General features: G+C 41.6%; 1 protein-coding gene across 11 annotated transcripts in view; it reads right to left on the reverse strand.

Moving 5' to 3' along the window:
• OTUD7A (OTU deubiquitinase 7A) overlaps nt 1-20,191 on the reverse strand; it is a 194,960-nt gene that overhangs the window by 104,529 nt on the left and 70,240 nt on the right. For 10 of the 11 annotated variants that reach the window (XM_061595097.1, XM_061595096.1, XM_061595092.1 and 7 more), the window contains one exon: nt 15,967-16,097. The gene's annotated coding sequence lies outside the window, so the exon portion shown is untranslated. Of the gene's footprint in view, nt 1-15,966; nt 16,098-17,684; nt 17,764-20,191 lie in introns of those variants that run through there. The other variant, XM_061595094.1, reaches the window with a different exon arrangement.

The raw sequence follows: 20,191 nt of genomic DNA on the forward strand, positions 1-20,191 counted from the left end.
TTTTTTCCTGTCTAAGTTCTCATAATTTGTTGAAATTAATTAAAAATCAGCCATGTTCACAGAGTACCTGTAATCCTATTACTGCCTTCATCTTCTGCAGTTTAAAAGTTTAAAAAAATGCTTAGCTGATTTTTAATTAATTTATTTGGGTGGGACTAGAATAAAAAGGTGGGGAAAACAATGAAAAACAATGATATTGTTCACAATGTTTTCCTTTTGGAATGGAATGGAAAGGAAAGGGGTTCCCCTCTGCCCAGTGCCCACCCAACCACCCAATCTCCTCCCCTCCCCCTTCCCCCTCAGGTAAGTTTCCCCTATCCTAAGCACAGGAGTAAATCCCATTGAACTCAAAAAGCATGCAAATGATCAAACCTGCCCTCCCCTCCTCCTCTCCCCTCCCTCTTATTTCTCCCCTCCCTCTAGTTTCTCCCCTCCCCTTCCTTTCCCCCTCCTTCCCCCTTCCCCTTCCAATTCCCTCCTTCCCCCTTCCCCTTCCAATTCCCTCCTTCCCCCCCCTCCTCCATAGTCAGTTTTACCTATCTTAAGCATGATTGCATGGGAGTAAATCCCACTGAACTCAATAAGCATGCAAATGATAAAATCTGCCCTCCCTTCCTCCTCCTTCCCATCACCTCCCTTTTGCCCCTTCCCTCGCCCCTCCCTCACCCCTCCCTTTCCAATCCCCTCCTTCCCCTTCCCCCTCCTTCCGCTCCCCTCTCCCCTCCCTTCCTCTTGCCCTCTCTTCTCCCCTCCCCCTCGGTCACTTTCACCTATCCTAACCATGATTGCACAGGAGTAAATCCCACTGAACTGTTTATTAACATATGCAAATGATCAAACCTGCATATCCCCTCCTTTCCTTCTCCTCTCACTTCCTCCTACCTTCTTCCTCTCCTCCTCCATCCTTCTTCCTTCTCCCCTGCCCATTCCAGCACTCACTCACTCTTCTCCTCCTCCCCCACATGGTCAGTTTTACATATGCTAAGCATGATTGCACGGGAGTAAATCCCACTCAATAAGCATGCAAATGATCAAACTTGCCCTCCTCCTACAAATTTGTCAAAATGCAAGTACCATTTCAGCTGGTTTTTCACAGTCCAATCCACTTCCTGTGTAGCTTGGAAGAATTTGGTGACATGCCTCTGAGCATATGGTGAGTGGTTGCCACCCCTGCAATCAGCCCAAATAACACAAACAAGACATGTGCTGTGCTGATCTTGTTTTAGCAGGGAGGAAGCAACAATATTAAGACAAATGATACAGATCAGATAGTCACTTTAAGTTTGATTTACTTTGCAATTTTAGTTAACTTTCCTATAGTAAATAATTTTCTTTTGCTTCTGTTTCAGTGAATATGTGAAGTACAGCAACACTTTTCAACACTAAAAAAACTTCAAAAACAATTGTGAAATAATGGCACTGACTACAATGGACATGAGGAATGTCTCAGTTTGCACAAGATAAAACCGTGGGAAGTGAAATATGTTCTAGAAAAATTCTAGGTGTGTTCTATGTTTTTAATTGACCATGCCCACCTTTCCTTAAGTGGAGTGGCTTAAGCATAGGAGGCTGAAAACATGCATCTTGGGCAGGCCAAGTTTGTTTTTTCCAACAGCAACTTTCATTGCTTAAGTAGCAACATATGGTAATCCGTGATTTCAGATCAAACTGCAGTTTCAGATTCAACTGTTAATGCACCCAAAATAGAAATACAGCATAACCCCCAGTATGGAACACAAAAGGCTGTCTTCTCCATTATATGACAATGACCAATAAAAAGGCTTTGAAATTAAGAAAAATAAATTTGACAGAATTTGTAGGATGAATAATGAGAGAAATATAATTTTCTAGGTTAGATTCTCTGTAGAAACAGGAGTAACACAGAAAAGAAGCAAAGTAAGAAGAACATCAACAACCATACAAAAATGTAATTCTCCATCTTTGGAGATGGCAGGTGTTGCCACCACTCACCATATGCTCAGAGGCACATGTTACCAAATTCTTCCATGCTACACAGCAAGCGAATTGGACTGTGAAAGACCAACCCAAATTGTGTTTGCATTTGACAAATTTGTAGGGCAGTACAACAGCTCCAGGTGCTATTGGATGAAACCGATTATCTAGATCCATTTCAGTCGGGTTTCAGACCCGGTTTTGGCACTGAGACGGCCTTGGTCGCCCTGTTTGATGACCTATGTCGGGAGAGAGACAGAGGGAGTGTAACTCTGTTGATTCTCCTTGATCTCTCAGCAGCTTTTGATACCATCGACCATGGTATCCTTCTGGAGAGGCTTGCGGAGTTGGGTGTTGGAGGCACTGCTTGGCAGTGGTTCTGCTCCTACTTGGCGGGCCGTCTCCAGAAGATAATACTTGGGGAACATCGCTCGACACCGTGGGTTCTCCAATATGGGGTCCCGCAGGGTTCGGTTCTCTCTCCCATGCTTTTTAACATCTATATGAAGCCGTTGGGTGTGGTCATCAGGAGTTTTGGAGTGCGTTGTCACCAGTACACTGATGACACGCAGCTCTACTTCTCCTTTTCATCTTCTTCAGGTGAGGCGGTCGATGTGCTGAACCGTTGCCTGAACGCGACAATGGACTGGATGAGAACTAACAAACTGAGACTCAATCCTGATAAGACTGAGATGCTGTTGGTGGATGGTTTCTCCAATCAGATGGTGGATACATATCCTGTCCTGGATGGGGTTACACTCCCCCAAAAAGAACAGGTACGTAGTCTGGGAGTCGTTCTAGACTCTTCCCTGTCACTTGAGGCTCATGTAGCCTCGGTGGCACGGAATGCGTTCTACCAACTTCGATTGGTAGCCCAGCTACGTCCCTACCTGAGTAAGGAGGATCTTACATCAGTAGTACATGCTCTGGTAACCTCACGTTTGGATTACTGTAATGCGCTCTACGTAGGGCTACCTCTGAAGACGGTTCGGAAGCTACAGCTGGTGCAAAATGCGGCGGCCAGACTGCTAACAAGAACGAAGCGGTCTGACCATATAACACCTGTTTTGGCCCGCTTGCACTGGCTTCCAATACGCTTCCGGGCCAAATTCAAAGTGTTGGTATTAACCTATAAAGCCTTATACGGCGCGGGACCTCAATATCTGTCGGAACGCCTCTCCCGCTATGAACCAGCTCGTACACTACGGTCTGCTACGAAGGCCCTCCTCCGGGTCCCGACTCATAGGGAGGCCCGGAGGGCAGTGACAAGATCAAGGGCCTTCTCAGTGGTGGCCCCCGAACTATGGAATAGTCTCCCCGAGGAGGTTCGCCTGGCGCCGACACTATCATCCTTTCGGTGCCAGGTTAAAACCTTTCTCTACTCCGACGCATTTTAATTTTTTGTTAATGATTGTAATGTTTGTAATTTGATTTTAGCCTTTGCTGTTTTTAGATTGTGAAATTTGATTTTAGACTGATGTTTTTGTATTATATTGTATTTTATTGTATCTATGTTCACCGCCCAGAGAGCTATTGCTAGTCGGGCGGTATATAAGTTTTAAAAATAAATAAATAAATAAAAATAAATAAATAAACGAACAAGCTGAGACTCAATCCTGATAAGACTGAGATGCTGATGGTGGATGGTTTCTCTGGTCAGACGGTGGATACATACCCTGTCCTGGACGGGGTTACACTCCCCCTAAAGGAGCAGGTTCATAGTCTGGGAGTCGTTTTAGACTCTTCCCTATCACTCGAGGCTCATGTAGCCTCGGTGGCACGGAATGCGTTCTACCAACTTCAGTTGGTAGCCCAGCTACGTCCCTATCTGAGTAAGGAGGACCTTACATCAATGGTACATGCTCTGGTAACCTCACGTTTGGACTACTGTAACACGCTCTACGTAGGGCTACCTCTGAAGACGGTTCGGAAGCTACAGCTAGTGCAAAATGCGGCGGCCAGACTGCTAACAAGAACCAAGTGGTTTGAGCATATAACACCTGTTCTGGCTTGCCTGCACTGGCTTCCAATATGCTTCCGGGCCAGATTCAAAGTGTTGGTACTAACCTATAAAGCCTTATACGGCGTGGGTCCACGATATCTGCTGGAACGCCTCTCCCGATACGAACTGGCTCGTACACTACGGTCTACTACGAAGGCCCTCCTCCGGGTCCTGACCCATAGGGAGGCCCGGAGGGTAGTAACAAGATCTAGGGCCTTCTCAGTGGTGGCCCCCGAATTGTGGAATAGTCTCCCCGAGGATGTACGCCTGGCACCAACACTATTATCCTTTCGGCGCCAGGTTAAAACCTTTCTCTTCTCTGAGGCATTTTAATCTAAGTTAATTTGAGTAAATGTTGTAATTTTATTTTAGATGGTGTACTTTTATATACTTGTATTAGATCCTGTAATTTTATTATTGTATATGTTTTTATGTTCACCGCCCAGAGAGCTGTTTGCTAGTCGGGCGGTATATAAGCTTAATAAAATAAAAATAAATAAATAAAATAAAATAATCTCAGAGAGGATGTCAGGTCTCCTGCTCTACTGGTGCATTCACTATAGCTGTCCAATTTCCCTGCTTTTTAAAGTTTGATAGAAATGTCTGTTGGTTATAGGTATGTTCTTAAACCGCAAGGTTTTCTTTGCCTAGTGAATTTAAGTTTTCGCCACTTAGAATCACAGAGTTGGAAGGGGCCTATAAGGCCATCAAGTCCAACCCCTGGTTTATAACTATAAAAAATACCAGCAACCTGACTTTAAAAATATGGAGAGCCTTGAGTTTACATAGATACCACAGACACTAAAAGGTGGTGTAGCTTAGTGACTCTGAGACTGAACTGTGAACCAAGAAACAAATAAAATGTAGAAGTAATTCAACCTGAACTTCCAAGCACGCAGGCCTGCAGTGGGATCACCTGAATCTGCATAGTGAATGCCTCTACACAGCATGCTAAGGAATGCTTTGTCACAAGGAGGCAGTTTTATTTTATTATATTTTTAACTCTTATATCCCAAATAATTTTCAAAAGAAACTCAAGGCAAACATGTCAAAATATCATGCAACATTTAAAACATAGATCACAGTCCCCATTCTCAGCCGCAATCATGAAACTAAATATTATGATAATAAACCTAACCACAATAACAATTTCTAAAACAGCCATCAAACTAAACCAACATCAGTGATAAGCCTGGAAAATATTCAGCCAACAACCTTTTTTTCAGCAGCAAGAAATAATGAAGCATGACTAAGATTGTTTTGTTCCTTCTGACATTTTAAGGTATGTTCGGAAATGTGAATAATTAAATGGTATATAAATGTCTTAAATAAATAAATAAGATAAAAAATAATGTATGGAGCCTGACACATCTTATCGATATTCCACAGGGTGGCTACCAATACAGAACAAGCTCTACTCCCTTACCAACAGTTGTGCCTTATGGGGTGGGGTTGACTGGATTAAGGCCTCAGATGCTGACCACTGCCCGTGGGGTTGAACATACGAAAGAAAGCAGTCCTTATGGTACATAATTCCCAATCTCTTAAAAAAACAAAACGGCAACCAATGCAGATACAGGCGGGCCCCGCTTATACGGCAGGTTCCATTCCGGACTGCCGCCGTAAAGCGGAAATCGCCATAAAGCGGAACCCATTGAGTATAATGGGGCACATCACGCGAAAATGATGCTAAAATGAAGCAAAAGCGCAAAAACGGCTTTAAAATGGGGAATTTCCCCTAATTGAAAGCCGCCACATTAGCGGAACGCCGGAATGCGAAGTGCCGGTAAGCGGGGCCCTACTGTAATACAAAATCAACATATTATGTTCAAACACTGAGCTCTGGTGAGCAACCTGACCACTGCATTTTACGCTAGTTGCAGTTTCTGAACACTTTTCAAAGGCACATAGACAATTCTATAGCAGTTTTATCTGGAATTATTTTGGGGATTATACTGCTGGTATAGCACAGTGGGGAGGAGAGCCTGGCTGGGAGTTCAGAGTCTGTGAGTTCAAATCCCTGCTCGTGTCTCCTGGGTGCCAAGGGCCAGCTAAAGATCACCCCCACAGTGAGTGGCTCAGGGGTTATGTGCCCTGCCACCTGTGCAGCCATGGGCAAGCTGCATAGTCCCAAGGAGCCCAGTTGCCCCCCAGCTGGCAGTTGCGGACGAGGAAGGGGCTGGCTTGTGCAGCTGTGTCAAGCTGAGCAGGCCCTATCCAGCTGGGGAGGACTAGCCTCAGAGGGAGGCAATAGTAAACCTCCTCTGAATACCGCTTACCATGAAAACCCTATTCATAGGGTAGCCATAAATCGGGATCGACTTGAAGGCAGTCCATTTTTTTCCACTGCAACAAGGTTCAATTTCGTCAGGAAGGGTTCATAGAATCATAGAATAGTAGAGTTGGAAGGGGCCTATAAGGCCATCAAGTCCAACCCCTTGCTCAGTGCAGGAATCCAAATCAAAGCATTCCTGACAGATGGCTGTCCAGCTGCCTCTTGAATGCCTCCAGTATATATAGTTATAGGTGGCAAACCAGCTAATGCTGGAAAAAGATGTCCCTTGCTACTGACACCACCTCTAGAAACCATAGATCAAGGAGCACTCCCAAACTACAAAGCTGATTTTTTGGAGGGTGTGCAACTCATATGATCTACCCACCAACAGTACTTCTGTTTTGTTTGGATTAAGTTATGATTTGTTCCACTCCATCTGCTCCTTCACAGCTACCAATCAGTGGTTCAACAGTTTATTGTTTCCTTAGGATCAGACGAGAGATAGAGCTGGGTGGCATCAGCATACTGATGGCTACACATCCCACATCTCCATGTGACCTCACCCAGAGATTTCATGTAGATGTTACACAGCCTGGGGAACTACACAGAATGTTGCAAAATCCCATAGGCTGTGAGTGTAGGCCCTTCAAAGTGCTAATCCCACTTTGGGAGAGCCAAAAGGGGCCAGGAGTCACTCTGTAGAGAACTATTCTACTATTGTTTTGACAGAAACACAAATACTTTAATTATTAACTTAATAATTCTAATAAGTAATATAGGTAAATATAAGACAGTGTCCAATAAACAGGAAGTATAGAGAAATTGTGTTTCAGTTATCTTCATTGAAACAGGGGTGGGCTATATGCGGCCTTAATTAGACATTTGGTCCTGGTCCTGGCTCTGCCCATGGAAGAGATGAAGCTGTTGGAGGACTGTTTCCAAAGTCTGGGAACTACCAGTGTTGCCACTCAGCTCAAAGGGGAATGGAGGAGTCACACATGGCTTCGTGCTGCTGTTTCATGGAGGCCCCCATCACCATCCTCTAGCAGGGATTAGATGGGAGGTTCCCTGGCTGCTGGAGAAAAATAAGCCTCTTTGAAGATTCCATATGCCTTTACTGGCTCTGTCCCTCTGGCCAGGTTCAGTTTGAGATGCTGCCAACTGCTGTCCCATGGTTCTAACTGAGGTGGCAGGGCAGCATTCCAGAGTGAGAGCAGCTGCCTCCTCACAAGCCAGTACTCGGCTCTTCCATCCTTTGGCCTGACTCCTGGGTAAGCGAAGTCATGGGGTTGCTACACAGGCCACCAGCCAAGGGGAGGAGCAGCAGTGACTCAGCACCACCTTCTCGATCTTTTTTCTTAGAAATGAACAGAACTATCTCAATATTGTGTGTACCATCTTCCCATAAGTTGGAGACAAGTGAGAAGTTACCACGCACAACACTATCAAATGCAAGGAGAACCAAAAGGGTCACACATCTTCCTTTATCTTTCATTGCAGATCATCCACTAGGGTGACCAAGGCACTTTCTATGTCAAAACATGGCTGTACCACCACCAATTGCTCACACATTTTGCCCAAAAAAGGGATATTAGACCCTGGGTAATGATTATTCAAATGTTCAAAATGAACAAAAATGTTTTCCCCCCCAAAAGGCCATATCAATGCCTCTGTACAACTGTTCACAGTGAAATCCCCATGGCAACACATTCTCCGGCCACTATGTAAGTGTATATTTTAATGTATACGCATACAAAGTGATTTATAGTTTATATATTTTACTTTTCTTCACAACAACTAAGGGAGGTCACTGCTATTCCATACTACAGTATATGGAAACTATAAAACATTTTATATATTAGAAGTGTTATAAAAATACAAATAAAACATAATGAAGACTAAACCCAGTAATTGGTTCTCTCTTTCCCATGTACACACACATCCAGCTGTTCAAAATCTGATGACAGTCGTGGTCTTCAACTGCATAATTTACAGGCATATAAATAGGTTCTGATATTACCATTGTGTGCAGAAATAAATAATGTCTATAGCAATTTTCCCTCTCAGAGCAAATTAGTAAGAACATAAGAGCAACCAAGGACCAAACCAGTAGTCCATCCCTCCGGCATCTTGTGTTGTTATTACATTTTTAGACCTTCTTCCCTAAGAATCCCAGGGTGGTATACAAATACACCAATAAAATGCATCACATAGCAACATAAACATTAAAATATAAAACCAAATTAACACCGTAATTACCAGCAAGGTATGCTACCCTGCCATAGATCAGACAGCTCTTAAACTTGCTTACTCTCAAGAAGCTCAAAAGACAAATGAAAAACACATATCTTCATGTAATATTTTTTAAAACTCCCAACAAGGAGAACTACACCTCCATCAGAAGGCAGTTCCGCACGTTGGCACTACAAGAGAGAAAGCTGTATTCTGGGTCATCACACCATGGGCCAGAGCTGTTGACAGGACCATAGTGGCCAACCAAATACTTTCCAGATGTAAACCTCTGAACTTTGTGAATTATATTAAAAAGTATAGAAAATTTTAAGGAAGCATAAAACCTCAGTATTTACCTAAAACGCATGGAACACCTTTTTAAGAAGATAGTGCAGTATTAAAAGTATCAAGTTAATCACATAATAAATTCTGTGCACAAAGTTCTTTCTGAAGAGGTAGGAAGTCCTGTTTCCTCTGCACAATGATCTGGTTCTCAGCTTAAGTGATGCAATGTGTGTTCAGCAACTACTGCCAGCTGTCTGTACCATCCAGTTGCCGAGAAAAGCAACAATCACACTAGTATGTGACTGTGACTCATTGAGATAGGGGCTAGTGTGTAGGCAGCTAATGGAACTAATAGTCATAGCTGAGGAAATGCAAACAGAATCTTGTTTCCATGAAGATAATGGAATTTATTTTACGCAAACTGTAAAGTAAGAGCTACTTGCTCCCACCCCCGTTCTGCACACACACATACATAACTTAGAATATGGATTATTACACACATGCCCCTTTCTGCTCTGTCTCTAGAAGGAATTAGTGAAAAGGAAAATATAGCTTATCCTAGAGAAACCACGAGACCATCCTACCAGTTCTCAGAATAAAGAAGTGAAAAAATTCTTCATTTGTGTCCCTATGAGGACAGTGATCGTCCAAGGAAGACATCTTATTCATGTAGCTCTCCATCAGTTTTATTATATCTGAGGCACTTTGAGAGGGAACCAGACAAGGAGGAAGAAGAGACCACAGAGATGTGGATACTGCAGGCAACCTTCCTCTGATTTCATGATGGAATGTGCGAGAAGACATCACTGGGCAATCTGAAAACAGAATATTCTGTCTAGACTAAATTCCTTAGCTTTCTCATTCGAAGGAAAATTATACCAAAATGCTTGGTATTACTTATTAAAATATCTTGAAAATCCTATTCAGGAAATACTCCTACTTTCTTTTTATTATTATTATTGTGGCCATTTTGTTTTGTTTTTTCACTTCTTTATAAAACTCAATGTCCTTGGGACTCATTAAGACAGAAAAAAATGAATATAAATTATTTTAAAGAACAGAAAAAATAGATTTTAATTATTTTAAAGAACAAATTAAGCTTCAAATTAAGCCTTCTTTTGATTTCTTGACTATTGCCTCCATTTTGGTTAATGACTGTGCCAAGGTATTGATAATCTTGACAAGTTCAATGCCTTCATTGTTGACTTAAAGTTACATAAATCTTCTGTTATTACTTTAGTCTTTTTGATATTCAGCTGTAGTCCTGCTTTTGTGCTTTCCTCTTTAATTTTCATCAGCATTCATTTTGAATCATTACTGGTTTCTGCTGGTAGTATGGTATTGTCTGCATATCTTAAATTATTGATATTTCTCTCTCCAATCTACAAACCACCTTCATCTTGGTCCAATTCTGCTTTCCGTATGATATGTTCTGCGTACAGATTAAACAAATAGGGTGATAAAATACACCCTTCTCTCACAACCTTTCCGATTGGGAACCAATCGGTTTCTCCATATTCTGTCCTTACAGTAGCCTCTTGTCCAGAGTATAGGTTGTGCATCAGGACAATCAGATGCTGTGGCACCCCCATTTCTTTTAAAGCATTCCATAGTTTTTCATGATCTACACAGTCAAAGGCTTTGCTGTAACCTATAAAGCACAGGGTGATTTTCTTCTGAAATTCCTTTCTCCATTCCATTATCCAGCGTATGTTTGCGATATGATCTCTGGTGCCTCTTCCCTTTCTAAATCCAGCTTGGACATCTGGCATTTCTCACTCCATATATGGTAAGAGCCTTTGTTGTAGAATCTTCAGCATTACTTTACTTGCATAGGATATTAAGGCAATACATCAGTAATTACTGCATTCCCTGGGGTCCCCTTTCTTTGGAACTGGGATATATATTGAACACTTCCAGTCTGTGGGCCATTGTTTTGTTTTCCACATTTCTTGACAGATTTCTATCAAAATTTGGACAGATTCAGTCTCAGTAGCTTGTAGCAACCCTATTGGTATGCCATCTATTCCTGGTGATTTCTTTCTTCCAAGTATTTGAAGAGCAGCTTTCACCTCGCATTCTAAAATTTCTGGTTCTTCATCATATGGTTCCTCCGTGAATGAATCTGTCATCCTGGCATCTCTTTTATAGAGTTCTTCAGTGTATTGCTTCCATCTTCCTTTTATTTCATCTTGGTCAGTCATTGTGTTCCCCTATTGATTATTCAACATCCCTACTCTTGGTTTAAATTTCCCTTTCATTTCTCTAATCCTTTGGAACAGGTCTCTTGCTCTTCCCTTTTTGTTGTCCTCTTTGTTGTTCTATTGTAATAGTTCTCTTTGTCCCTACGTACTAGTCGCTGTATTGTGGCATTTAGGGTTCTAACTGTGTTTCTATCTCCTTTTGCTTTTGCTTTCCTTCTCTCTTTAACCATTTTAAGAGTTTCTTCGGTCATCCATTGAGGTCTTTCTCTCTTTTTAACTAGAAGTACTGTCTTTTTGCATTCTTCCCTGATAATATCTCTGACTTCATTCCCTAGTTCTTCTGGATCTCTGTCAACTAAGTTTAAAGCCTCAAATCTGTTCCTTATCTGATCTTGATCTTCTTCTGGGATGTTATTTAAATTGTATTTTGGCATTATGATTGCTTTGTTCTTCTTCTTTAGCTTTACTCTGATTTTCGATATGACCAGTTCATGATCTGTACCTCAGTCTGCTCCTGGTCTTGCTTTTGCAGTAAGTATGGAACTTCTCCATCTTCTGCTACCAGTTATAATCAATTTGATTCCTATATTGACCATTTGGTGATGTCCACATATACAGTCGTCTTTTCGGTTGTTCAAAAAATGTGTTCACAAGAAACAAATTAGTGGCTTCACAGAATTCAATAAGTCTTTCTCCTGCTTCATTTCTGTTTCCTAGGCCCCATTTCCCCACAATTCCTAATTCTTCTCTGTTCCCTACTTTTGCATTCCAGTCCCCCATGATTATCAACACATCTTGTTTTGGTGTGTGACCAATTTCTTCCTGTACTTCTGCATAAAATCTCTCCAATTCCTCTTCTGCGTTTGCCGTTGGGGCATAGACTTGGATGATGGTTATGTTAATAGGTTTCCTGTTTAATCTCATTGATATCACTTGCTCAGACCTTGCGTTGTAGCTCCTAATTGCTATTGCTACATCACTTCTCACTATTAAAGCAACCTCATTTCTGCTTAATTTCTCATTTCCTGCATAAAATATTTTGTAGTTGCCTGATTGGAAATGTCCCATTCCCGTCCATTTTAGTTTGCTCACACCAAGTATTGTAATGTTGATGCATTCCATTTCTTGCTTGACAATTTCTAACTTTCCCTGGTTCATGCTTCTCATATTCCATGTTCCTATTGTGTACGTCATACAACTCCGGACTCTCCTTTCGCATCTGTGCACATCAGCCTCTGGGCTTCCTTTCGGCTTTGACCCAGCTGTCGTATTAGTCACAGCACTACTCGTACTTGTCCTTTGTTCTTCCCCCTTTGTTCTTTTATTTTTAAGTGGTGGAAGAACCCTCACAGTGAAACAGAAAGCTGTGCTTTAGAAGGACCATAGGTCAGTGGTAGAGCATCTGCTTTGCATACAGAAGGTCCCAAGTTCAGTTCCTGGTATCTCCAGGTAGGACTAGGAAAGACCCAATCTAAAACCCTGAAGAGCTGCTGCCAGTCAGTGTAGACAATTCTGAGCAAGATGGATTGATGCTATAAGGCAGCCTTACTAGCTACCACAGAACCTTAGAAGCATATGCCCTCAACGGGCTTTGAGGCAATCAGGATGAAGGGAAGCAAGCTGTATAATGGGGAAAGGGAAACTGGAGTTGGAAAATGCATACTTAATAGTATGCTCTCCCATGATTTCCCAAGAGGACCTTTCAGCTCTTACCAGTCTGCCATCTTCACAAACTAAAACAGTCCTATGAAGTTAGTTAACTAGGACTGGAAGAAAAGCACCACTTTCTATTCAAATTATCTTTCCCCCATGACTCTTTAAGCCAGGGGTGGGAAACCTTTTTCAACCCAAGGGCCATATTCCATTCTGAGCAACACTGTGGGGGCTATATGATGGGAGGGACCACAAGCAAAAATGGGTGGCGGAATCAATAAAATTTTTATCATTGTACAGTAGGCTAGTTCCTGTGCACTTACATATTCCTTTCTATCCTCTATTCAGGAAAATCAGAACATAATCAGAGGTCAAGTACACGTTTCAGTGAGTCAAAAACACTCAAGGAAGATGCACAGCAGGGCCAGAGGAGAGGGTGTATACCTAGAGAGGAGACTTGGTCTGGGGAGAAAATTGAGGGCCAGATACAGACGCCTCAAGGGCCACATTTATCCCCTGGGCCTAAGGTTTGGTTCCCTACCCCTGCTTTAAATTATGAAGGAGGCAATGTCCCCAAAGCTTAAAGGGATTATCTGGGTAGGTCACAGGAACATTCACTATTAATGGTGTACCCCAGGCACCATTTCCCCCCAGAATTCTCCCATACAGCAGAGAGGGACCACCGATGTACCACTCAGTTCTAGGTGGCACCTCTATCCCCATCCTGAGCACTTTGGTGCTATGGAGCCACAGAATGAGGAAGAAGTTTTTCCCTATCCTCCCAGAACCTCCTCTTCCCCACTCTAATTTATTAATTTCATTATTTCATTATTTATTTATTTTAGCCCACCTTTCCATCCAAAAATGTCTAAACACTAAAGAGATTAGATTCATGGCTATCAGCCAACCCCAAAATTCCTATAAACACAAGGAGCAAGGTTCAATGCCCCAAACCAACACTGCTAAAGAAAAGTTCAAAGCAGCCAGCCCCAAACCTGAGCACTTTAGAACTCGAGCAGTATTTTGGAGGTTAAGGTTTTGCAGAGCTTGGAAAAGTTACTTTTTTGAACTACAACTCCCATCAGCCCAATCCAGTGGCCATGCTGGCTGGGGCTGATGGGAGTTGTAGTTCAAAAAAGTAACTTTTCCAAGCTCTGGACCGTTTTGGTACAGGTGGGAAGGGGAAAAAAGAAAATGTCCCCTGCACTCTATAGCACCAAATTCATCTAGGTTTGAGGCTAGAAATCAGCCTTGAGCCCTCCTAAAACAACATGGGTTGCAGGATGTGTTAAACCAGGAAGTGCCAAATAGAAGAGCGGTAGTGCTATCTGTAGGATTATCATTAACACTAAAGTACTCAGTTAAGAGCTGGCTGAGTAATAAGCCCTGAACAAAAGTGCTTTATAGTTGCAGCCTTCATTCATGCCACTTCATCCTGATATTGTTTAAATGCTGTTTAAACTTAGTCTCAATGAATACATGAACAGTTTTTTGCCCTTTTAAATATCTCTCTCAAGTCAATCTTTTCCTCATGCAGTAAAAAATGAATTTTTCATGTGAAGAGGTATTCAATCCGTTTTTAAAAATGGACACTCTATAAATTGCTGGATAGCCTCTAAAAATTATATTCCAAAATTAAGTCACATTCCCTGATGAGAGCAAATTGCTCTTCAGATTACATGCTGATCATTTTAATGTCTATAAATAGAGGGTTTTAATTTAACCTTTTGCATGCATTGGTAACCTCAAGACTTGATTACTGTAACTGGCTTTATATGGGGCTGCCCTTGTATCTGGTCCAGAGGCTTCAACTAGTGCAGAACTCAGTGGCCAGACCGCTCACAGGAGCAAATTACTGGCAACGTGCCACTCTGCTGCTGGGGGAGCTGCACTGGTTGCTAATTCACTACTGGGCCAGATTCAAGGTACTTGCGTTAATTCACAAAGCCTAAAACAACTTGGGCCCAAAGTACCTTAAGGACCAGCCGATTCTTATGCGAGGGTTAGGTTCTGAAGTCAGCATGTAAGATGAAAATCGTATACAGTCAAAATTACCCTTGAAAATCCCTTAAATCGCCCATAAAGTACAGTACGAAAAATATGTATCCTTAAACTAGAATCACACTCAGCACAGTGAGATGCTCACACTATGAGAGGCACATGGGAACTGAAGGAACAGCAGATTCACATCTCCCATCTCACACTCACTCCAGGGAATACGCTCATTGAGTGGAATGGTGGGCAGAATTGCCCGCACTATTTATTTATTTATTTATTTATGCCAAGTGCATATAATTGAATTCACATAAGTTAAATGTGCATATGACGTGACTTGACTGTACTCTACCTCAATCACTGAGATCTTCTGAAGGAGCACTTTTAGTGGTTCCCCATGCCCCTGAGGTTCAGTGTGCCTTTACTAGGACCAAGCTTTTAGTGTGCCAGGCCCCTGCCAGTAGATTCAGCAGGAACAATCTCTCCCTTCTTTCAGACATCTTGGAAGAACTATATTTAGATGTGGGTCTCTGTAATTTGATTTTTTTTCTTTATAACCAATCTGTATTTATTGATGTTTTATACAATGGTTGTTTTTACTGCTTTTATTTTGTATGTTGTACTTCACTTTGATATATTCTTATGAAAGTGTGGATTATAAATACATAAATGAATAAATGATGTAGATGTGACAGTTGTCCTATAACAAATGAACATTTGATCTATATCAAAGAAAGTTTGTCACCTGAATTCTTTCTTCAAAGAAGCATTCTTTTTCTCTGCTATATGTATTATATTCCTCTGTGGAATACAATGCAATATATTCTTCTTTGGTTTAATTTTCAATTAATATGTCTCTGTGTGTTTGTGTACATGAGTTTGTTTTTATTCTGTAAGTAATATATCTTTGGGAGAAAAGAGTATGAATCATTTTTAGTTTTGTTTTATAAAATTTTGGGGTTTTCCAAACTGTTGCAATCTGTATCAAATGTTTAAGATGAGGTTGGATAATAAAACAAATTCTAAGTAAAATAATAAATAATCAATGTAATGTAGTGAGCATATTGGAGTCTCAGAAAAACATGATAAAAGATAAAAACTAAAAATAAAGCAGTTCACACACACACCATCACCCCAAAATTGTTACTATAACACAAAATCTTTCATCATATGGTTTGGAACCACGCTTGTTGCAAGTGGCAAATCTTCATCTCCTTCTCTAGGATCTATTTCTTCAATATATTTTATTTAAGAATAAACAGCAGCTGTCTTAACCTGCTAAAATTAGTGCATTTGTTAAAGCTGTCTGCTCTTGATCTAAAAATAGCTAGAGAGACAAAGCTATTTTAAGTGGTCATTTGACTTACATTGAGTAGACTTTTAGTAAAGTTCTGCGTGATATGTGTCAGACGGACCTTATGCCAGTTCTTTTTGATGAAGAAGACAGTTCATTTTTATCACAGTAGAGTGTGTGAGTAAGTTGTGTCCCCTGAGAAATCTGTAAGGAAACAGAATGTCTGTTAGAATGAAATTCATTACACAACCACCATATTCAAACCACCTTGACCTTAATGAATGTACTGTATTAACTACAAGTAGCATCTGGAATACATCCACCAGTCCTTTGCATTTCTCAGTGCCTTTGTTTCTCTAACTGCCCAAAGCAGTAATGCTTGAATCCTGCTTTGCAGCTGCAGCATGCAGACAGTAAGTGAGACAATAGTTCAGGTGATAAGAAGACAGACAAGATAATTAAAAAACCAAGAGATGGACAACTCTAACTCCAGCCACGGGATCTCGCATCAGAGGATAGGTGGTTGGATTTGCATTCCTAAGAGTGGTGTTTGCCTGGAACTGAATGACTAGGAAGTGATGGAAGCAGCTTCCTATCTGTCCCAGCTTTTCTGGCTGAAGATGTAGTCTAACTGGCTACTAAAAACCTCTTAGGATGTGCAGGCATAATTTCAGTGATGTACATTTACTATTGTCTTGTCTGGATTGGGCTCAGGAAGGGATTTGTCCTTTTTTGCCTTTGGACTACGACCTGGGAGACCAGGGTTCGAATCTCCACATAGCCATGAAGCTCACTGGGTGACCTTGGGCCAGTCACTGCCTCTCAGCCTCATGAAAACCCTATTCATAGGGTCGCCTGAAGGCAGTACATATACACATACAAGCAGAAAGTAAAGGAGTGAACAGAGCACACAAACTTGTGTTGTGTGATAACACTAGAACAGGGGTTAAAAGTAATGATTAGATAAAGCTGGGGCAAAGAGGTGGAGAGCTTTCAATTCTCTATGCATTCAGACTACACACAATAACTAAAGGAATTCCTTCTCTGAAATACAGCAGAAAAACATTTGCACAATAACACATACATCAAAATAACGGCTGAAAACCCTTCACTTGTATTGCTCCCACATGACAACTTTCTCTTGAAACCAATACTAATTTGATTACTGTGTTCACTTTGTAAAGGTAATTAAAAAGAGCAATAGGATTAAGCTTCACTTTTAAAAATGATGTTCTCAATGCTTGATCTCCTTGAGAGGGAAAGAGACTGAATCTCAAAGGAGGGCTCCTACCTGTGTGAGCACAGAACGTGATAGTAAAGAAAAGGACTCTCATCATACTTGGAGGCATGTTTCTATTAGTTCACAAATTCTAGACTTGGTCCTTGTATGAAAAACAGATACTTGAGCATGAGTATGACACAAATCTGATTCAGTGTAATCTCAAAGTATTTTTAGAGCAAGTATAGATACAACAACTAAGAATGTAGGTATACTAGATTACAGGAAATTGTTTGCTATCAAACCTATGGGAAATCTTAATCAGAGACTAAGGGTAGAGACACACGTACTGTTCTGATGGTTCCAGTACGTCTCTACCCCTCTTTTCTGAAAAAGGGGGCACATGACTCTAGTCAAACCTCACCCCTTTTTACTGAAAAACCTGGTGGGTTCCGCTCGAGTGCATTGTTTTTAATCAGCTTCAGACAGATTTCACAACTGACTGGAAGATCAGTGTCATGCCCCCCTCAGAGGATTCATCCGAGGAGGAAGAGGAATGGAAGACCACAGACCCAGGAGAGGAGACAAGCAGAGAGACAGACCAGGATCCTTCACCAGACCAGAGACAAGCCCCTGAAGGAGCCTGCCTGCCAGAATCAGGAAGTAACCAGAAGGCTGTTCCTTCCCCAACAGAGAGAAGACATCAATAGGTGTTGCAGCAACAAAGGCAATCAGCGCAATTAAGGAGGAGAGCTTGCAAGAACACAGGCTGATTGGAAGCACCTGGGCCAGCATGCAGAGTACAAAAGGCTGGAAGGAAAGGGAGACTCCTTGCTAGCGTCAATGTCAAGTCTTGCTGCAGACATGACTCCAGCTCTCCTGTTAAACCAGTGTCTTGAACCCTGCCCTGCCTGATTGGATCTCTTGGTTTCTGGACATTTGGACTCCCTTAAGGACTTTTCTGCCTCCTCCTTTGGCACTTCCCAAAGGTAAAACATGCTGGCTGACTCCCTGGTTCCTCTTGCCTGGCAAATTTATGGTCTGGCCTTATCTGTTCATTAGCTGGGTGGTGAGTAGTGCTCCTTATCAGGCTCATATTACACCAGTGCTGAGGGGTCTGCACTGGCTACCTTTTAGCCACCAAGCTAGTTTTAAGATTCTGCTACTAACATACAAAGCCCTAAATAACTCTGGACAAGGTTATCTCAAGGACCACGTTCTGCTCCATTACCCAGTAAGGTCATTACATTCAACAAAAAGAACCTGGTTAGTTTGCCATGGCCTGATCATTATCAGCTGGTAGTAACATGGAGGTGGGCTTTTTCACTGGTGGCTCCAGTGCTACAGAATGACCTCTCTGTTGAAATATGATAGGCTCCATCTGTATTGTCATTCTACCAGCTGTTTAGGTAAGCAATCCCTTGCGCTTGAACTTTTGGTTTTATTAATTGTTTTTATTAATTGTTTTTAACTGTTTTAATTATCATGTTTTTAACCAGTATTATTGTATATTTTAATTAAGGGTGTTTTAATGTTTTAATTAGATTGTAATTTGGTGTTTTAACTATGTGTGTATTTTATAATTAATTTTATGTTGTAAACTGCATAGAAGCCATTTTTGGCATATAAATAGTGCATAAAGTGGTACATGCTCTGGTAACCTCACGTTTGGATTACTGTAATGCGCTTTACGTAGGGCTACCTTTGAAGACAGTTCGGAAGCTACAACTAGTGCAAAATGCGGCGGCCAGATTGCTGACAAGGACCAAGTGGTCTGAGCATATAACACCTGTTCTGGCCAGCTTGCACTGGTTGCCAATATGTTTCCGGGCTAGATTCAAAGTGTTGGTATTAACCTATAAAGCCTTATACGGTGCGGGACCACGATACCTTGCGGAACGCCTCTTCCGATATGAACCGGCCCGTGCACTACGTTCTGCTACGAAGGCCCTCCTCCGGGTTCCAACTCACAGGGAGGCCCGGAGGGTGATGACAAGATCTAGGGCCTTCTCAGTGGTGGCCCCCGAACTATGGAACAGTCTCCCTGAGGAAGTACGCCTGGCGCCGACTCTGCTCTCCTTCCGGCGCCAGGTCAAAACCTTCCTATTCTCTGAAGCATTTTAAGTTACACTGATTTAATTTTAAAAATGTTTATTGTGTTGGATTGTTGCTTGTATTTTAGTATTGTTTTGTTATTTATTGTATTTTTATGCTGTTTTATGTTCACCGCCCAGAGAGCTATTGCTAGTCGGGCGGTATATAAATTTAATAAATAAATAAATAAATAAATAAAGTGGTATATAAGTAATGAAGTAAATAAAATCCAAGGGTAGCCAGCATGGTCTGTTCCAAATGTGTGACTACAACTCCCATCAGCCACAGGTAGCACAGCCATTGGTGACTGATGGAAGTTAGTCCAAAACATTGGGATGACACCATGTTAGCTATACTTGTAAAACTTTGAAGAGTCATTAATCATCTTTAGGACAAGCCTTCAGCAGTAGTTTGATCCCTCCACACCCACATATAATGTATATTACACACACATCCCTGTATACTATACCAAAGCTGGGAGTTCTCACATGTTTTACATGTACCATCTCTCCCTACCCAATGAATTAAGATAGTCTGGGGAGATCTGGTATTGTTTTGCTTAAGGAACATTTCTTCTCAAATTACTGAGAGAGTTGTAAAAAAAAATTGACTTCAATGCAGATCAGGATATTTTTTGTTAGCATCTTTAAAGATATATATATAATAACATTGTTATAACTAGTTGTACGTTTTTAATTATTTATTTTATTTTATTTGTCTGTGACTGTAATAAATAACTCATTCAATAATCAGGCGACATATTACTTCAAGTCTGAGAGCTCTCAGAGACCGAACTCAGCTGGGTAGGTGGAAAGGCTGATGGGCTCCACAGCAGCTTGAATGGAAGGGGTGTGTCCTATATCGGTTGACCGAATGGGTGTGCCTTATAGCTTTTGGATGAAGAGGTGTGCCCTGACAACTGCTAAGGACAACTAGCAGTTGCCGTGTGCGCTGGGAGTTTCATTCTGTTTCCTGACTCCTATCT

The sequence above is a fragment of the Rhineura floridana genome, chromosome 14 (genome assembly GCF_030035675.1).
Source record: "Rhineura floridana isolate rRhiFlo1 chromosome 14, rRhiFlo1.hap2, whole genome shotgun sequence".
NCBI classification, from domain to species: domain Eukaryota; kingdom Metazoa; phylum Chordata; class Lepidosauria; order Squamata; family Rhineuridae; genus Rhineura; species Rhineura floridana.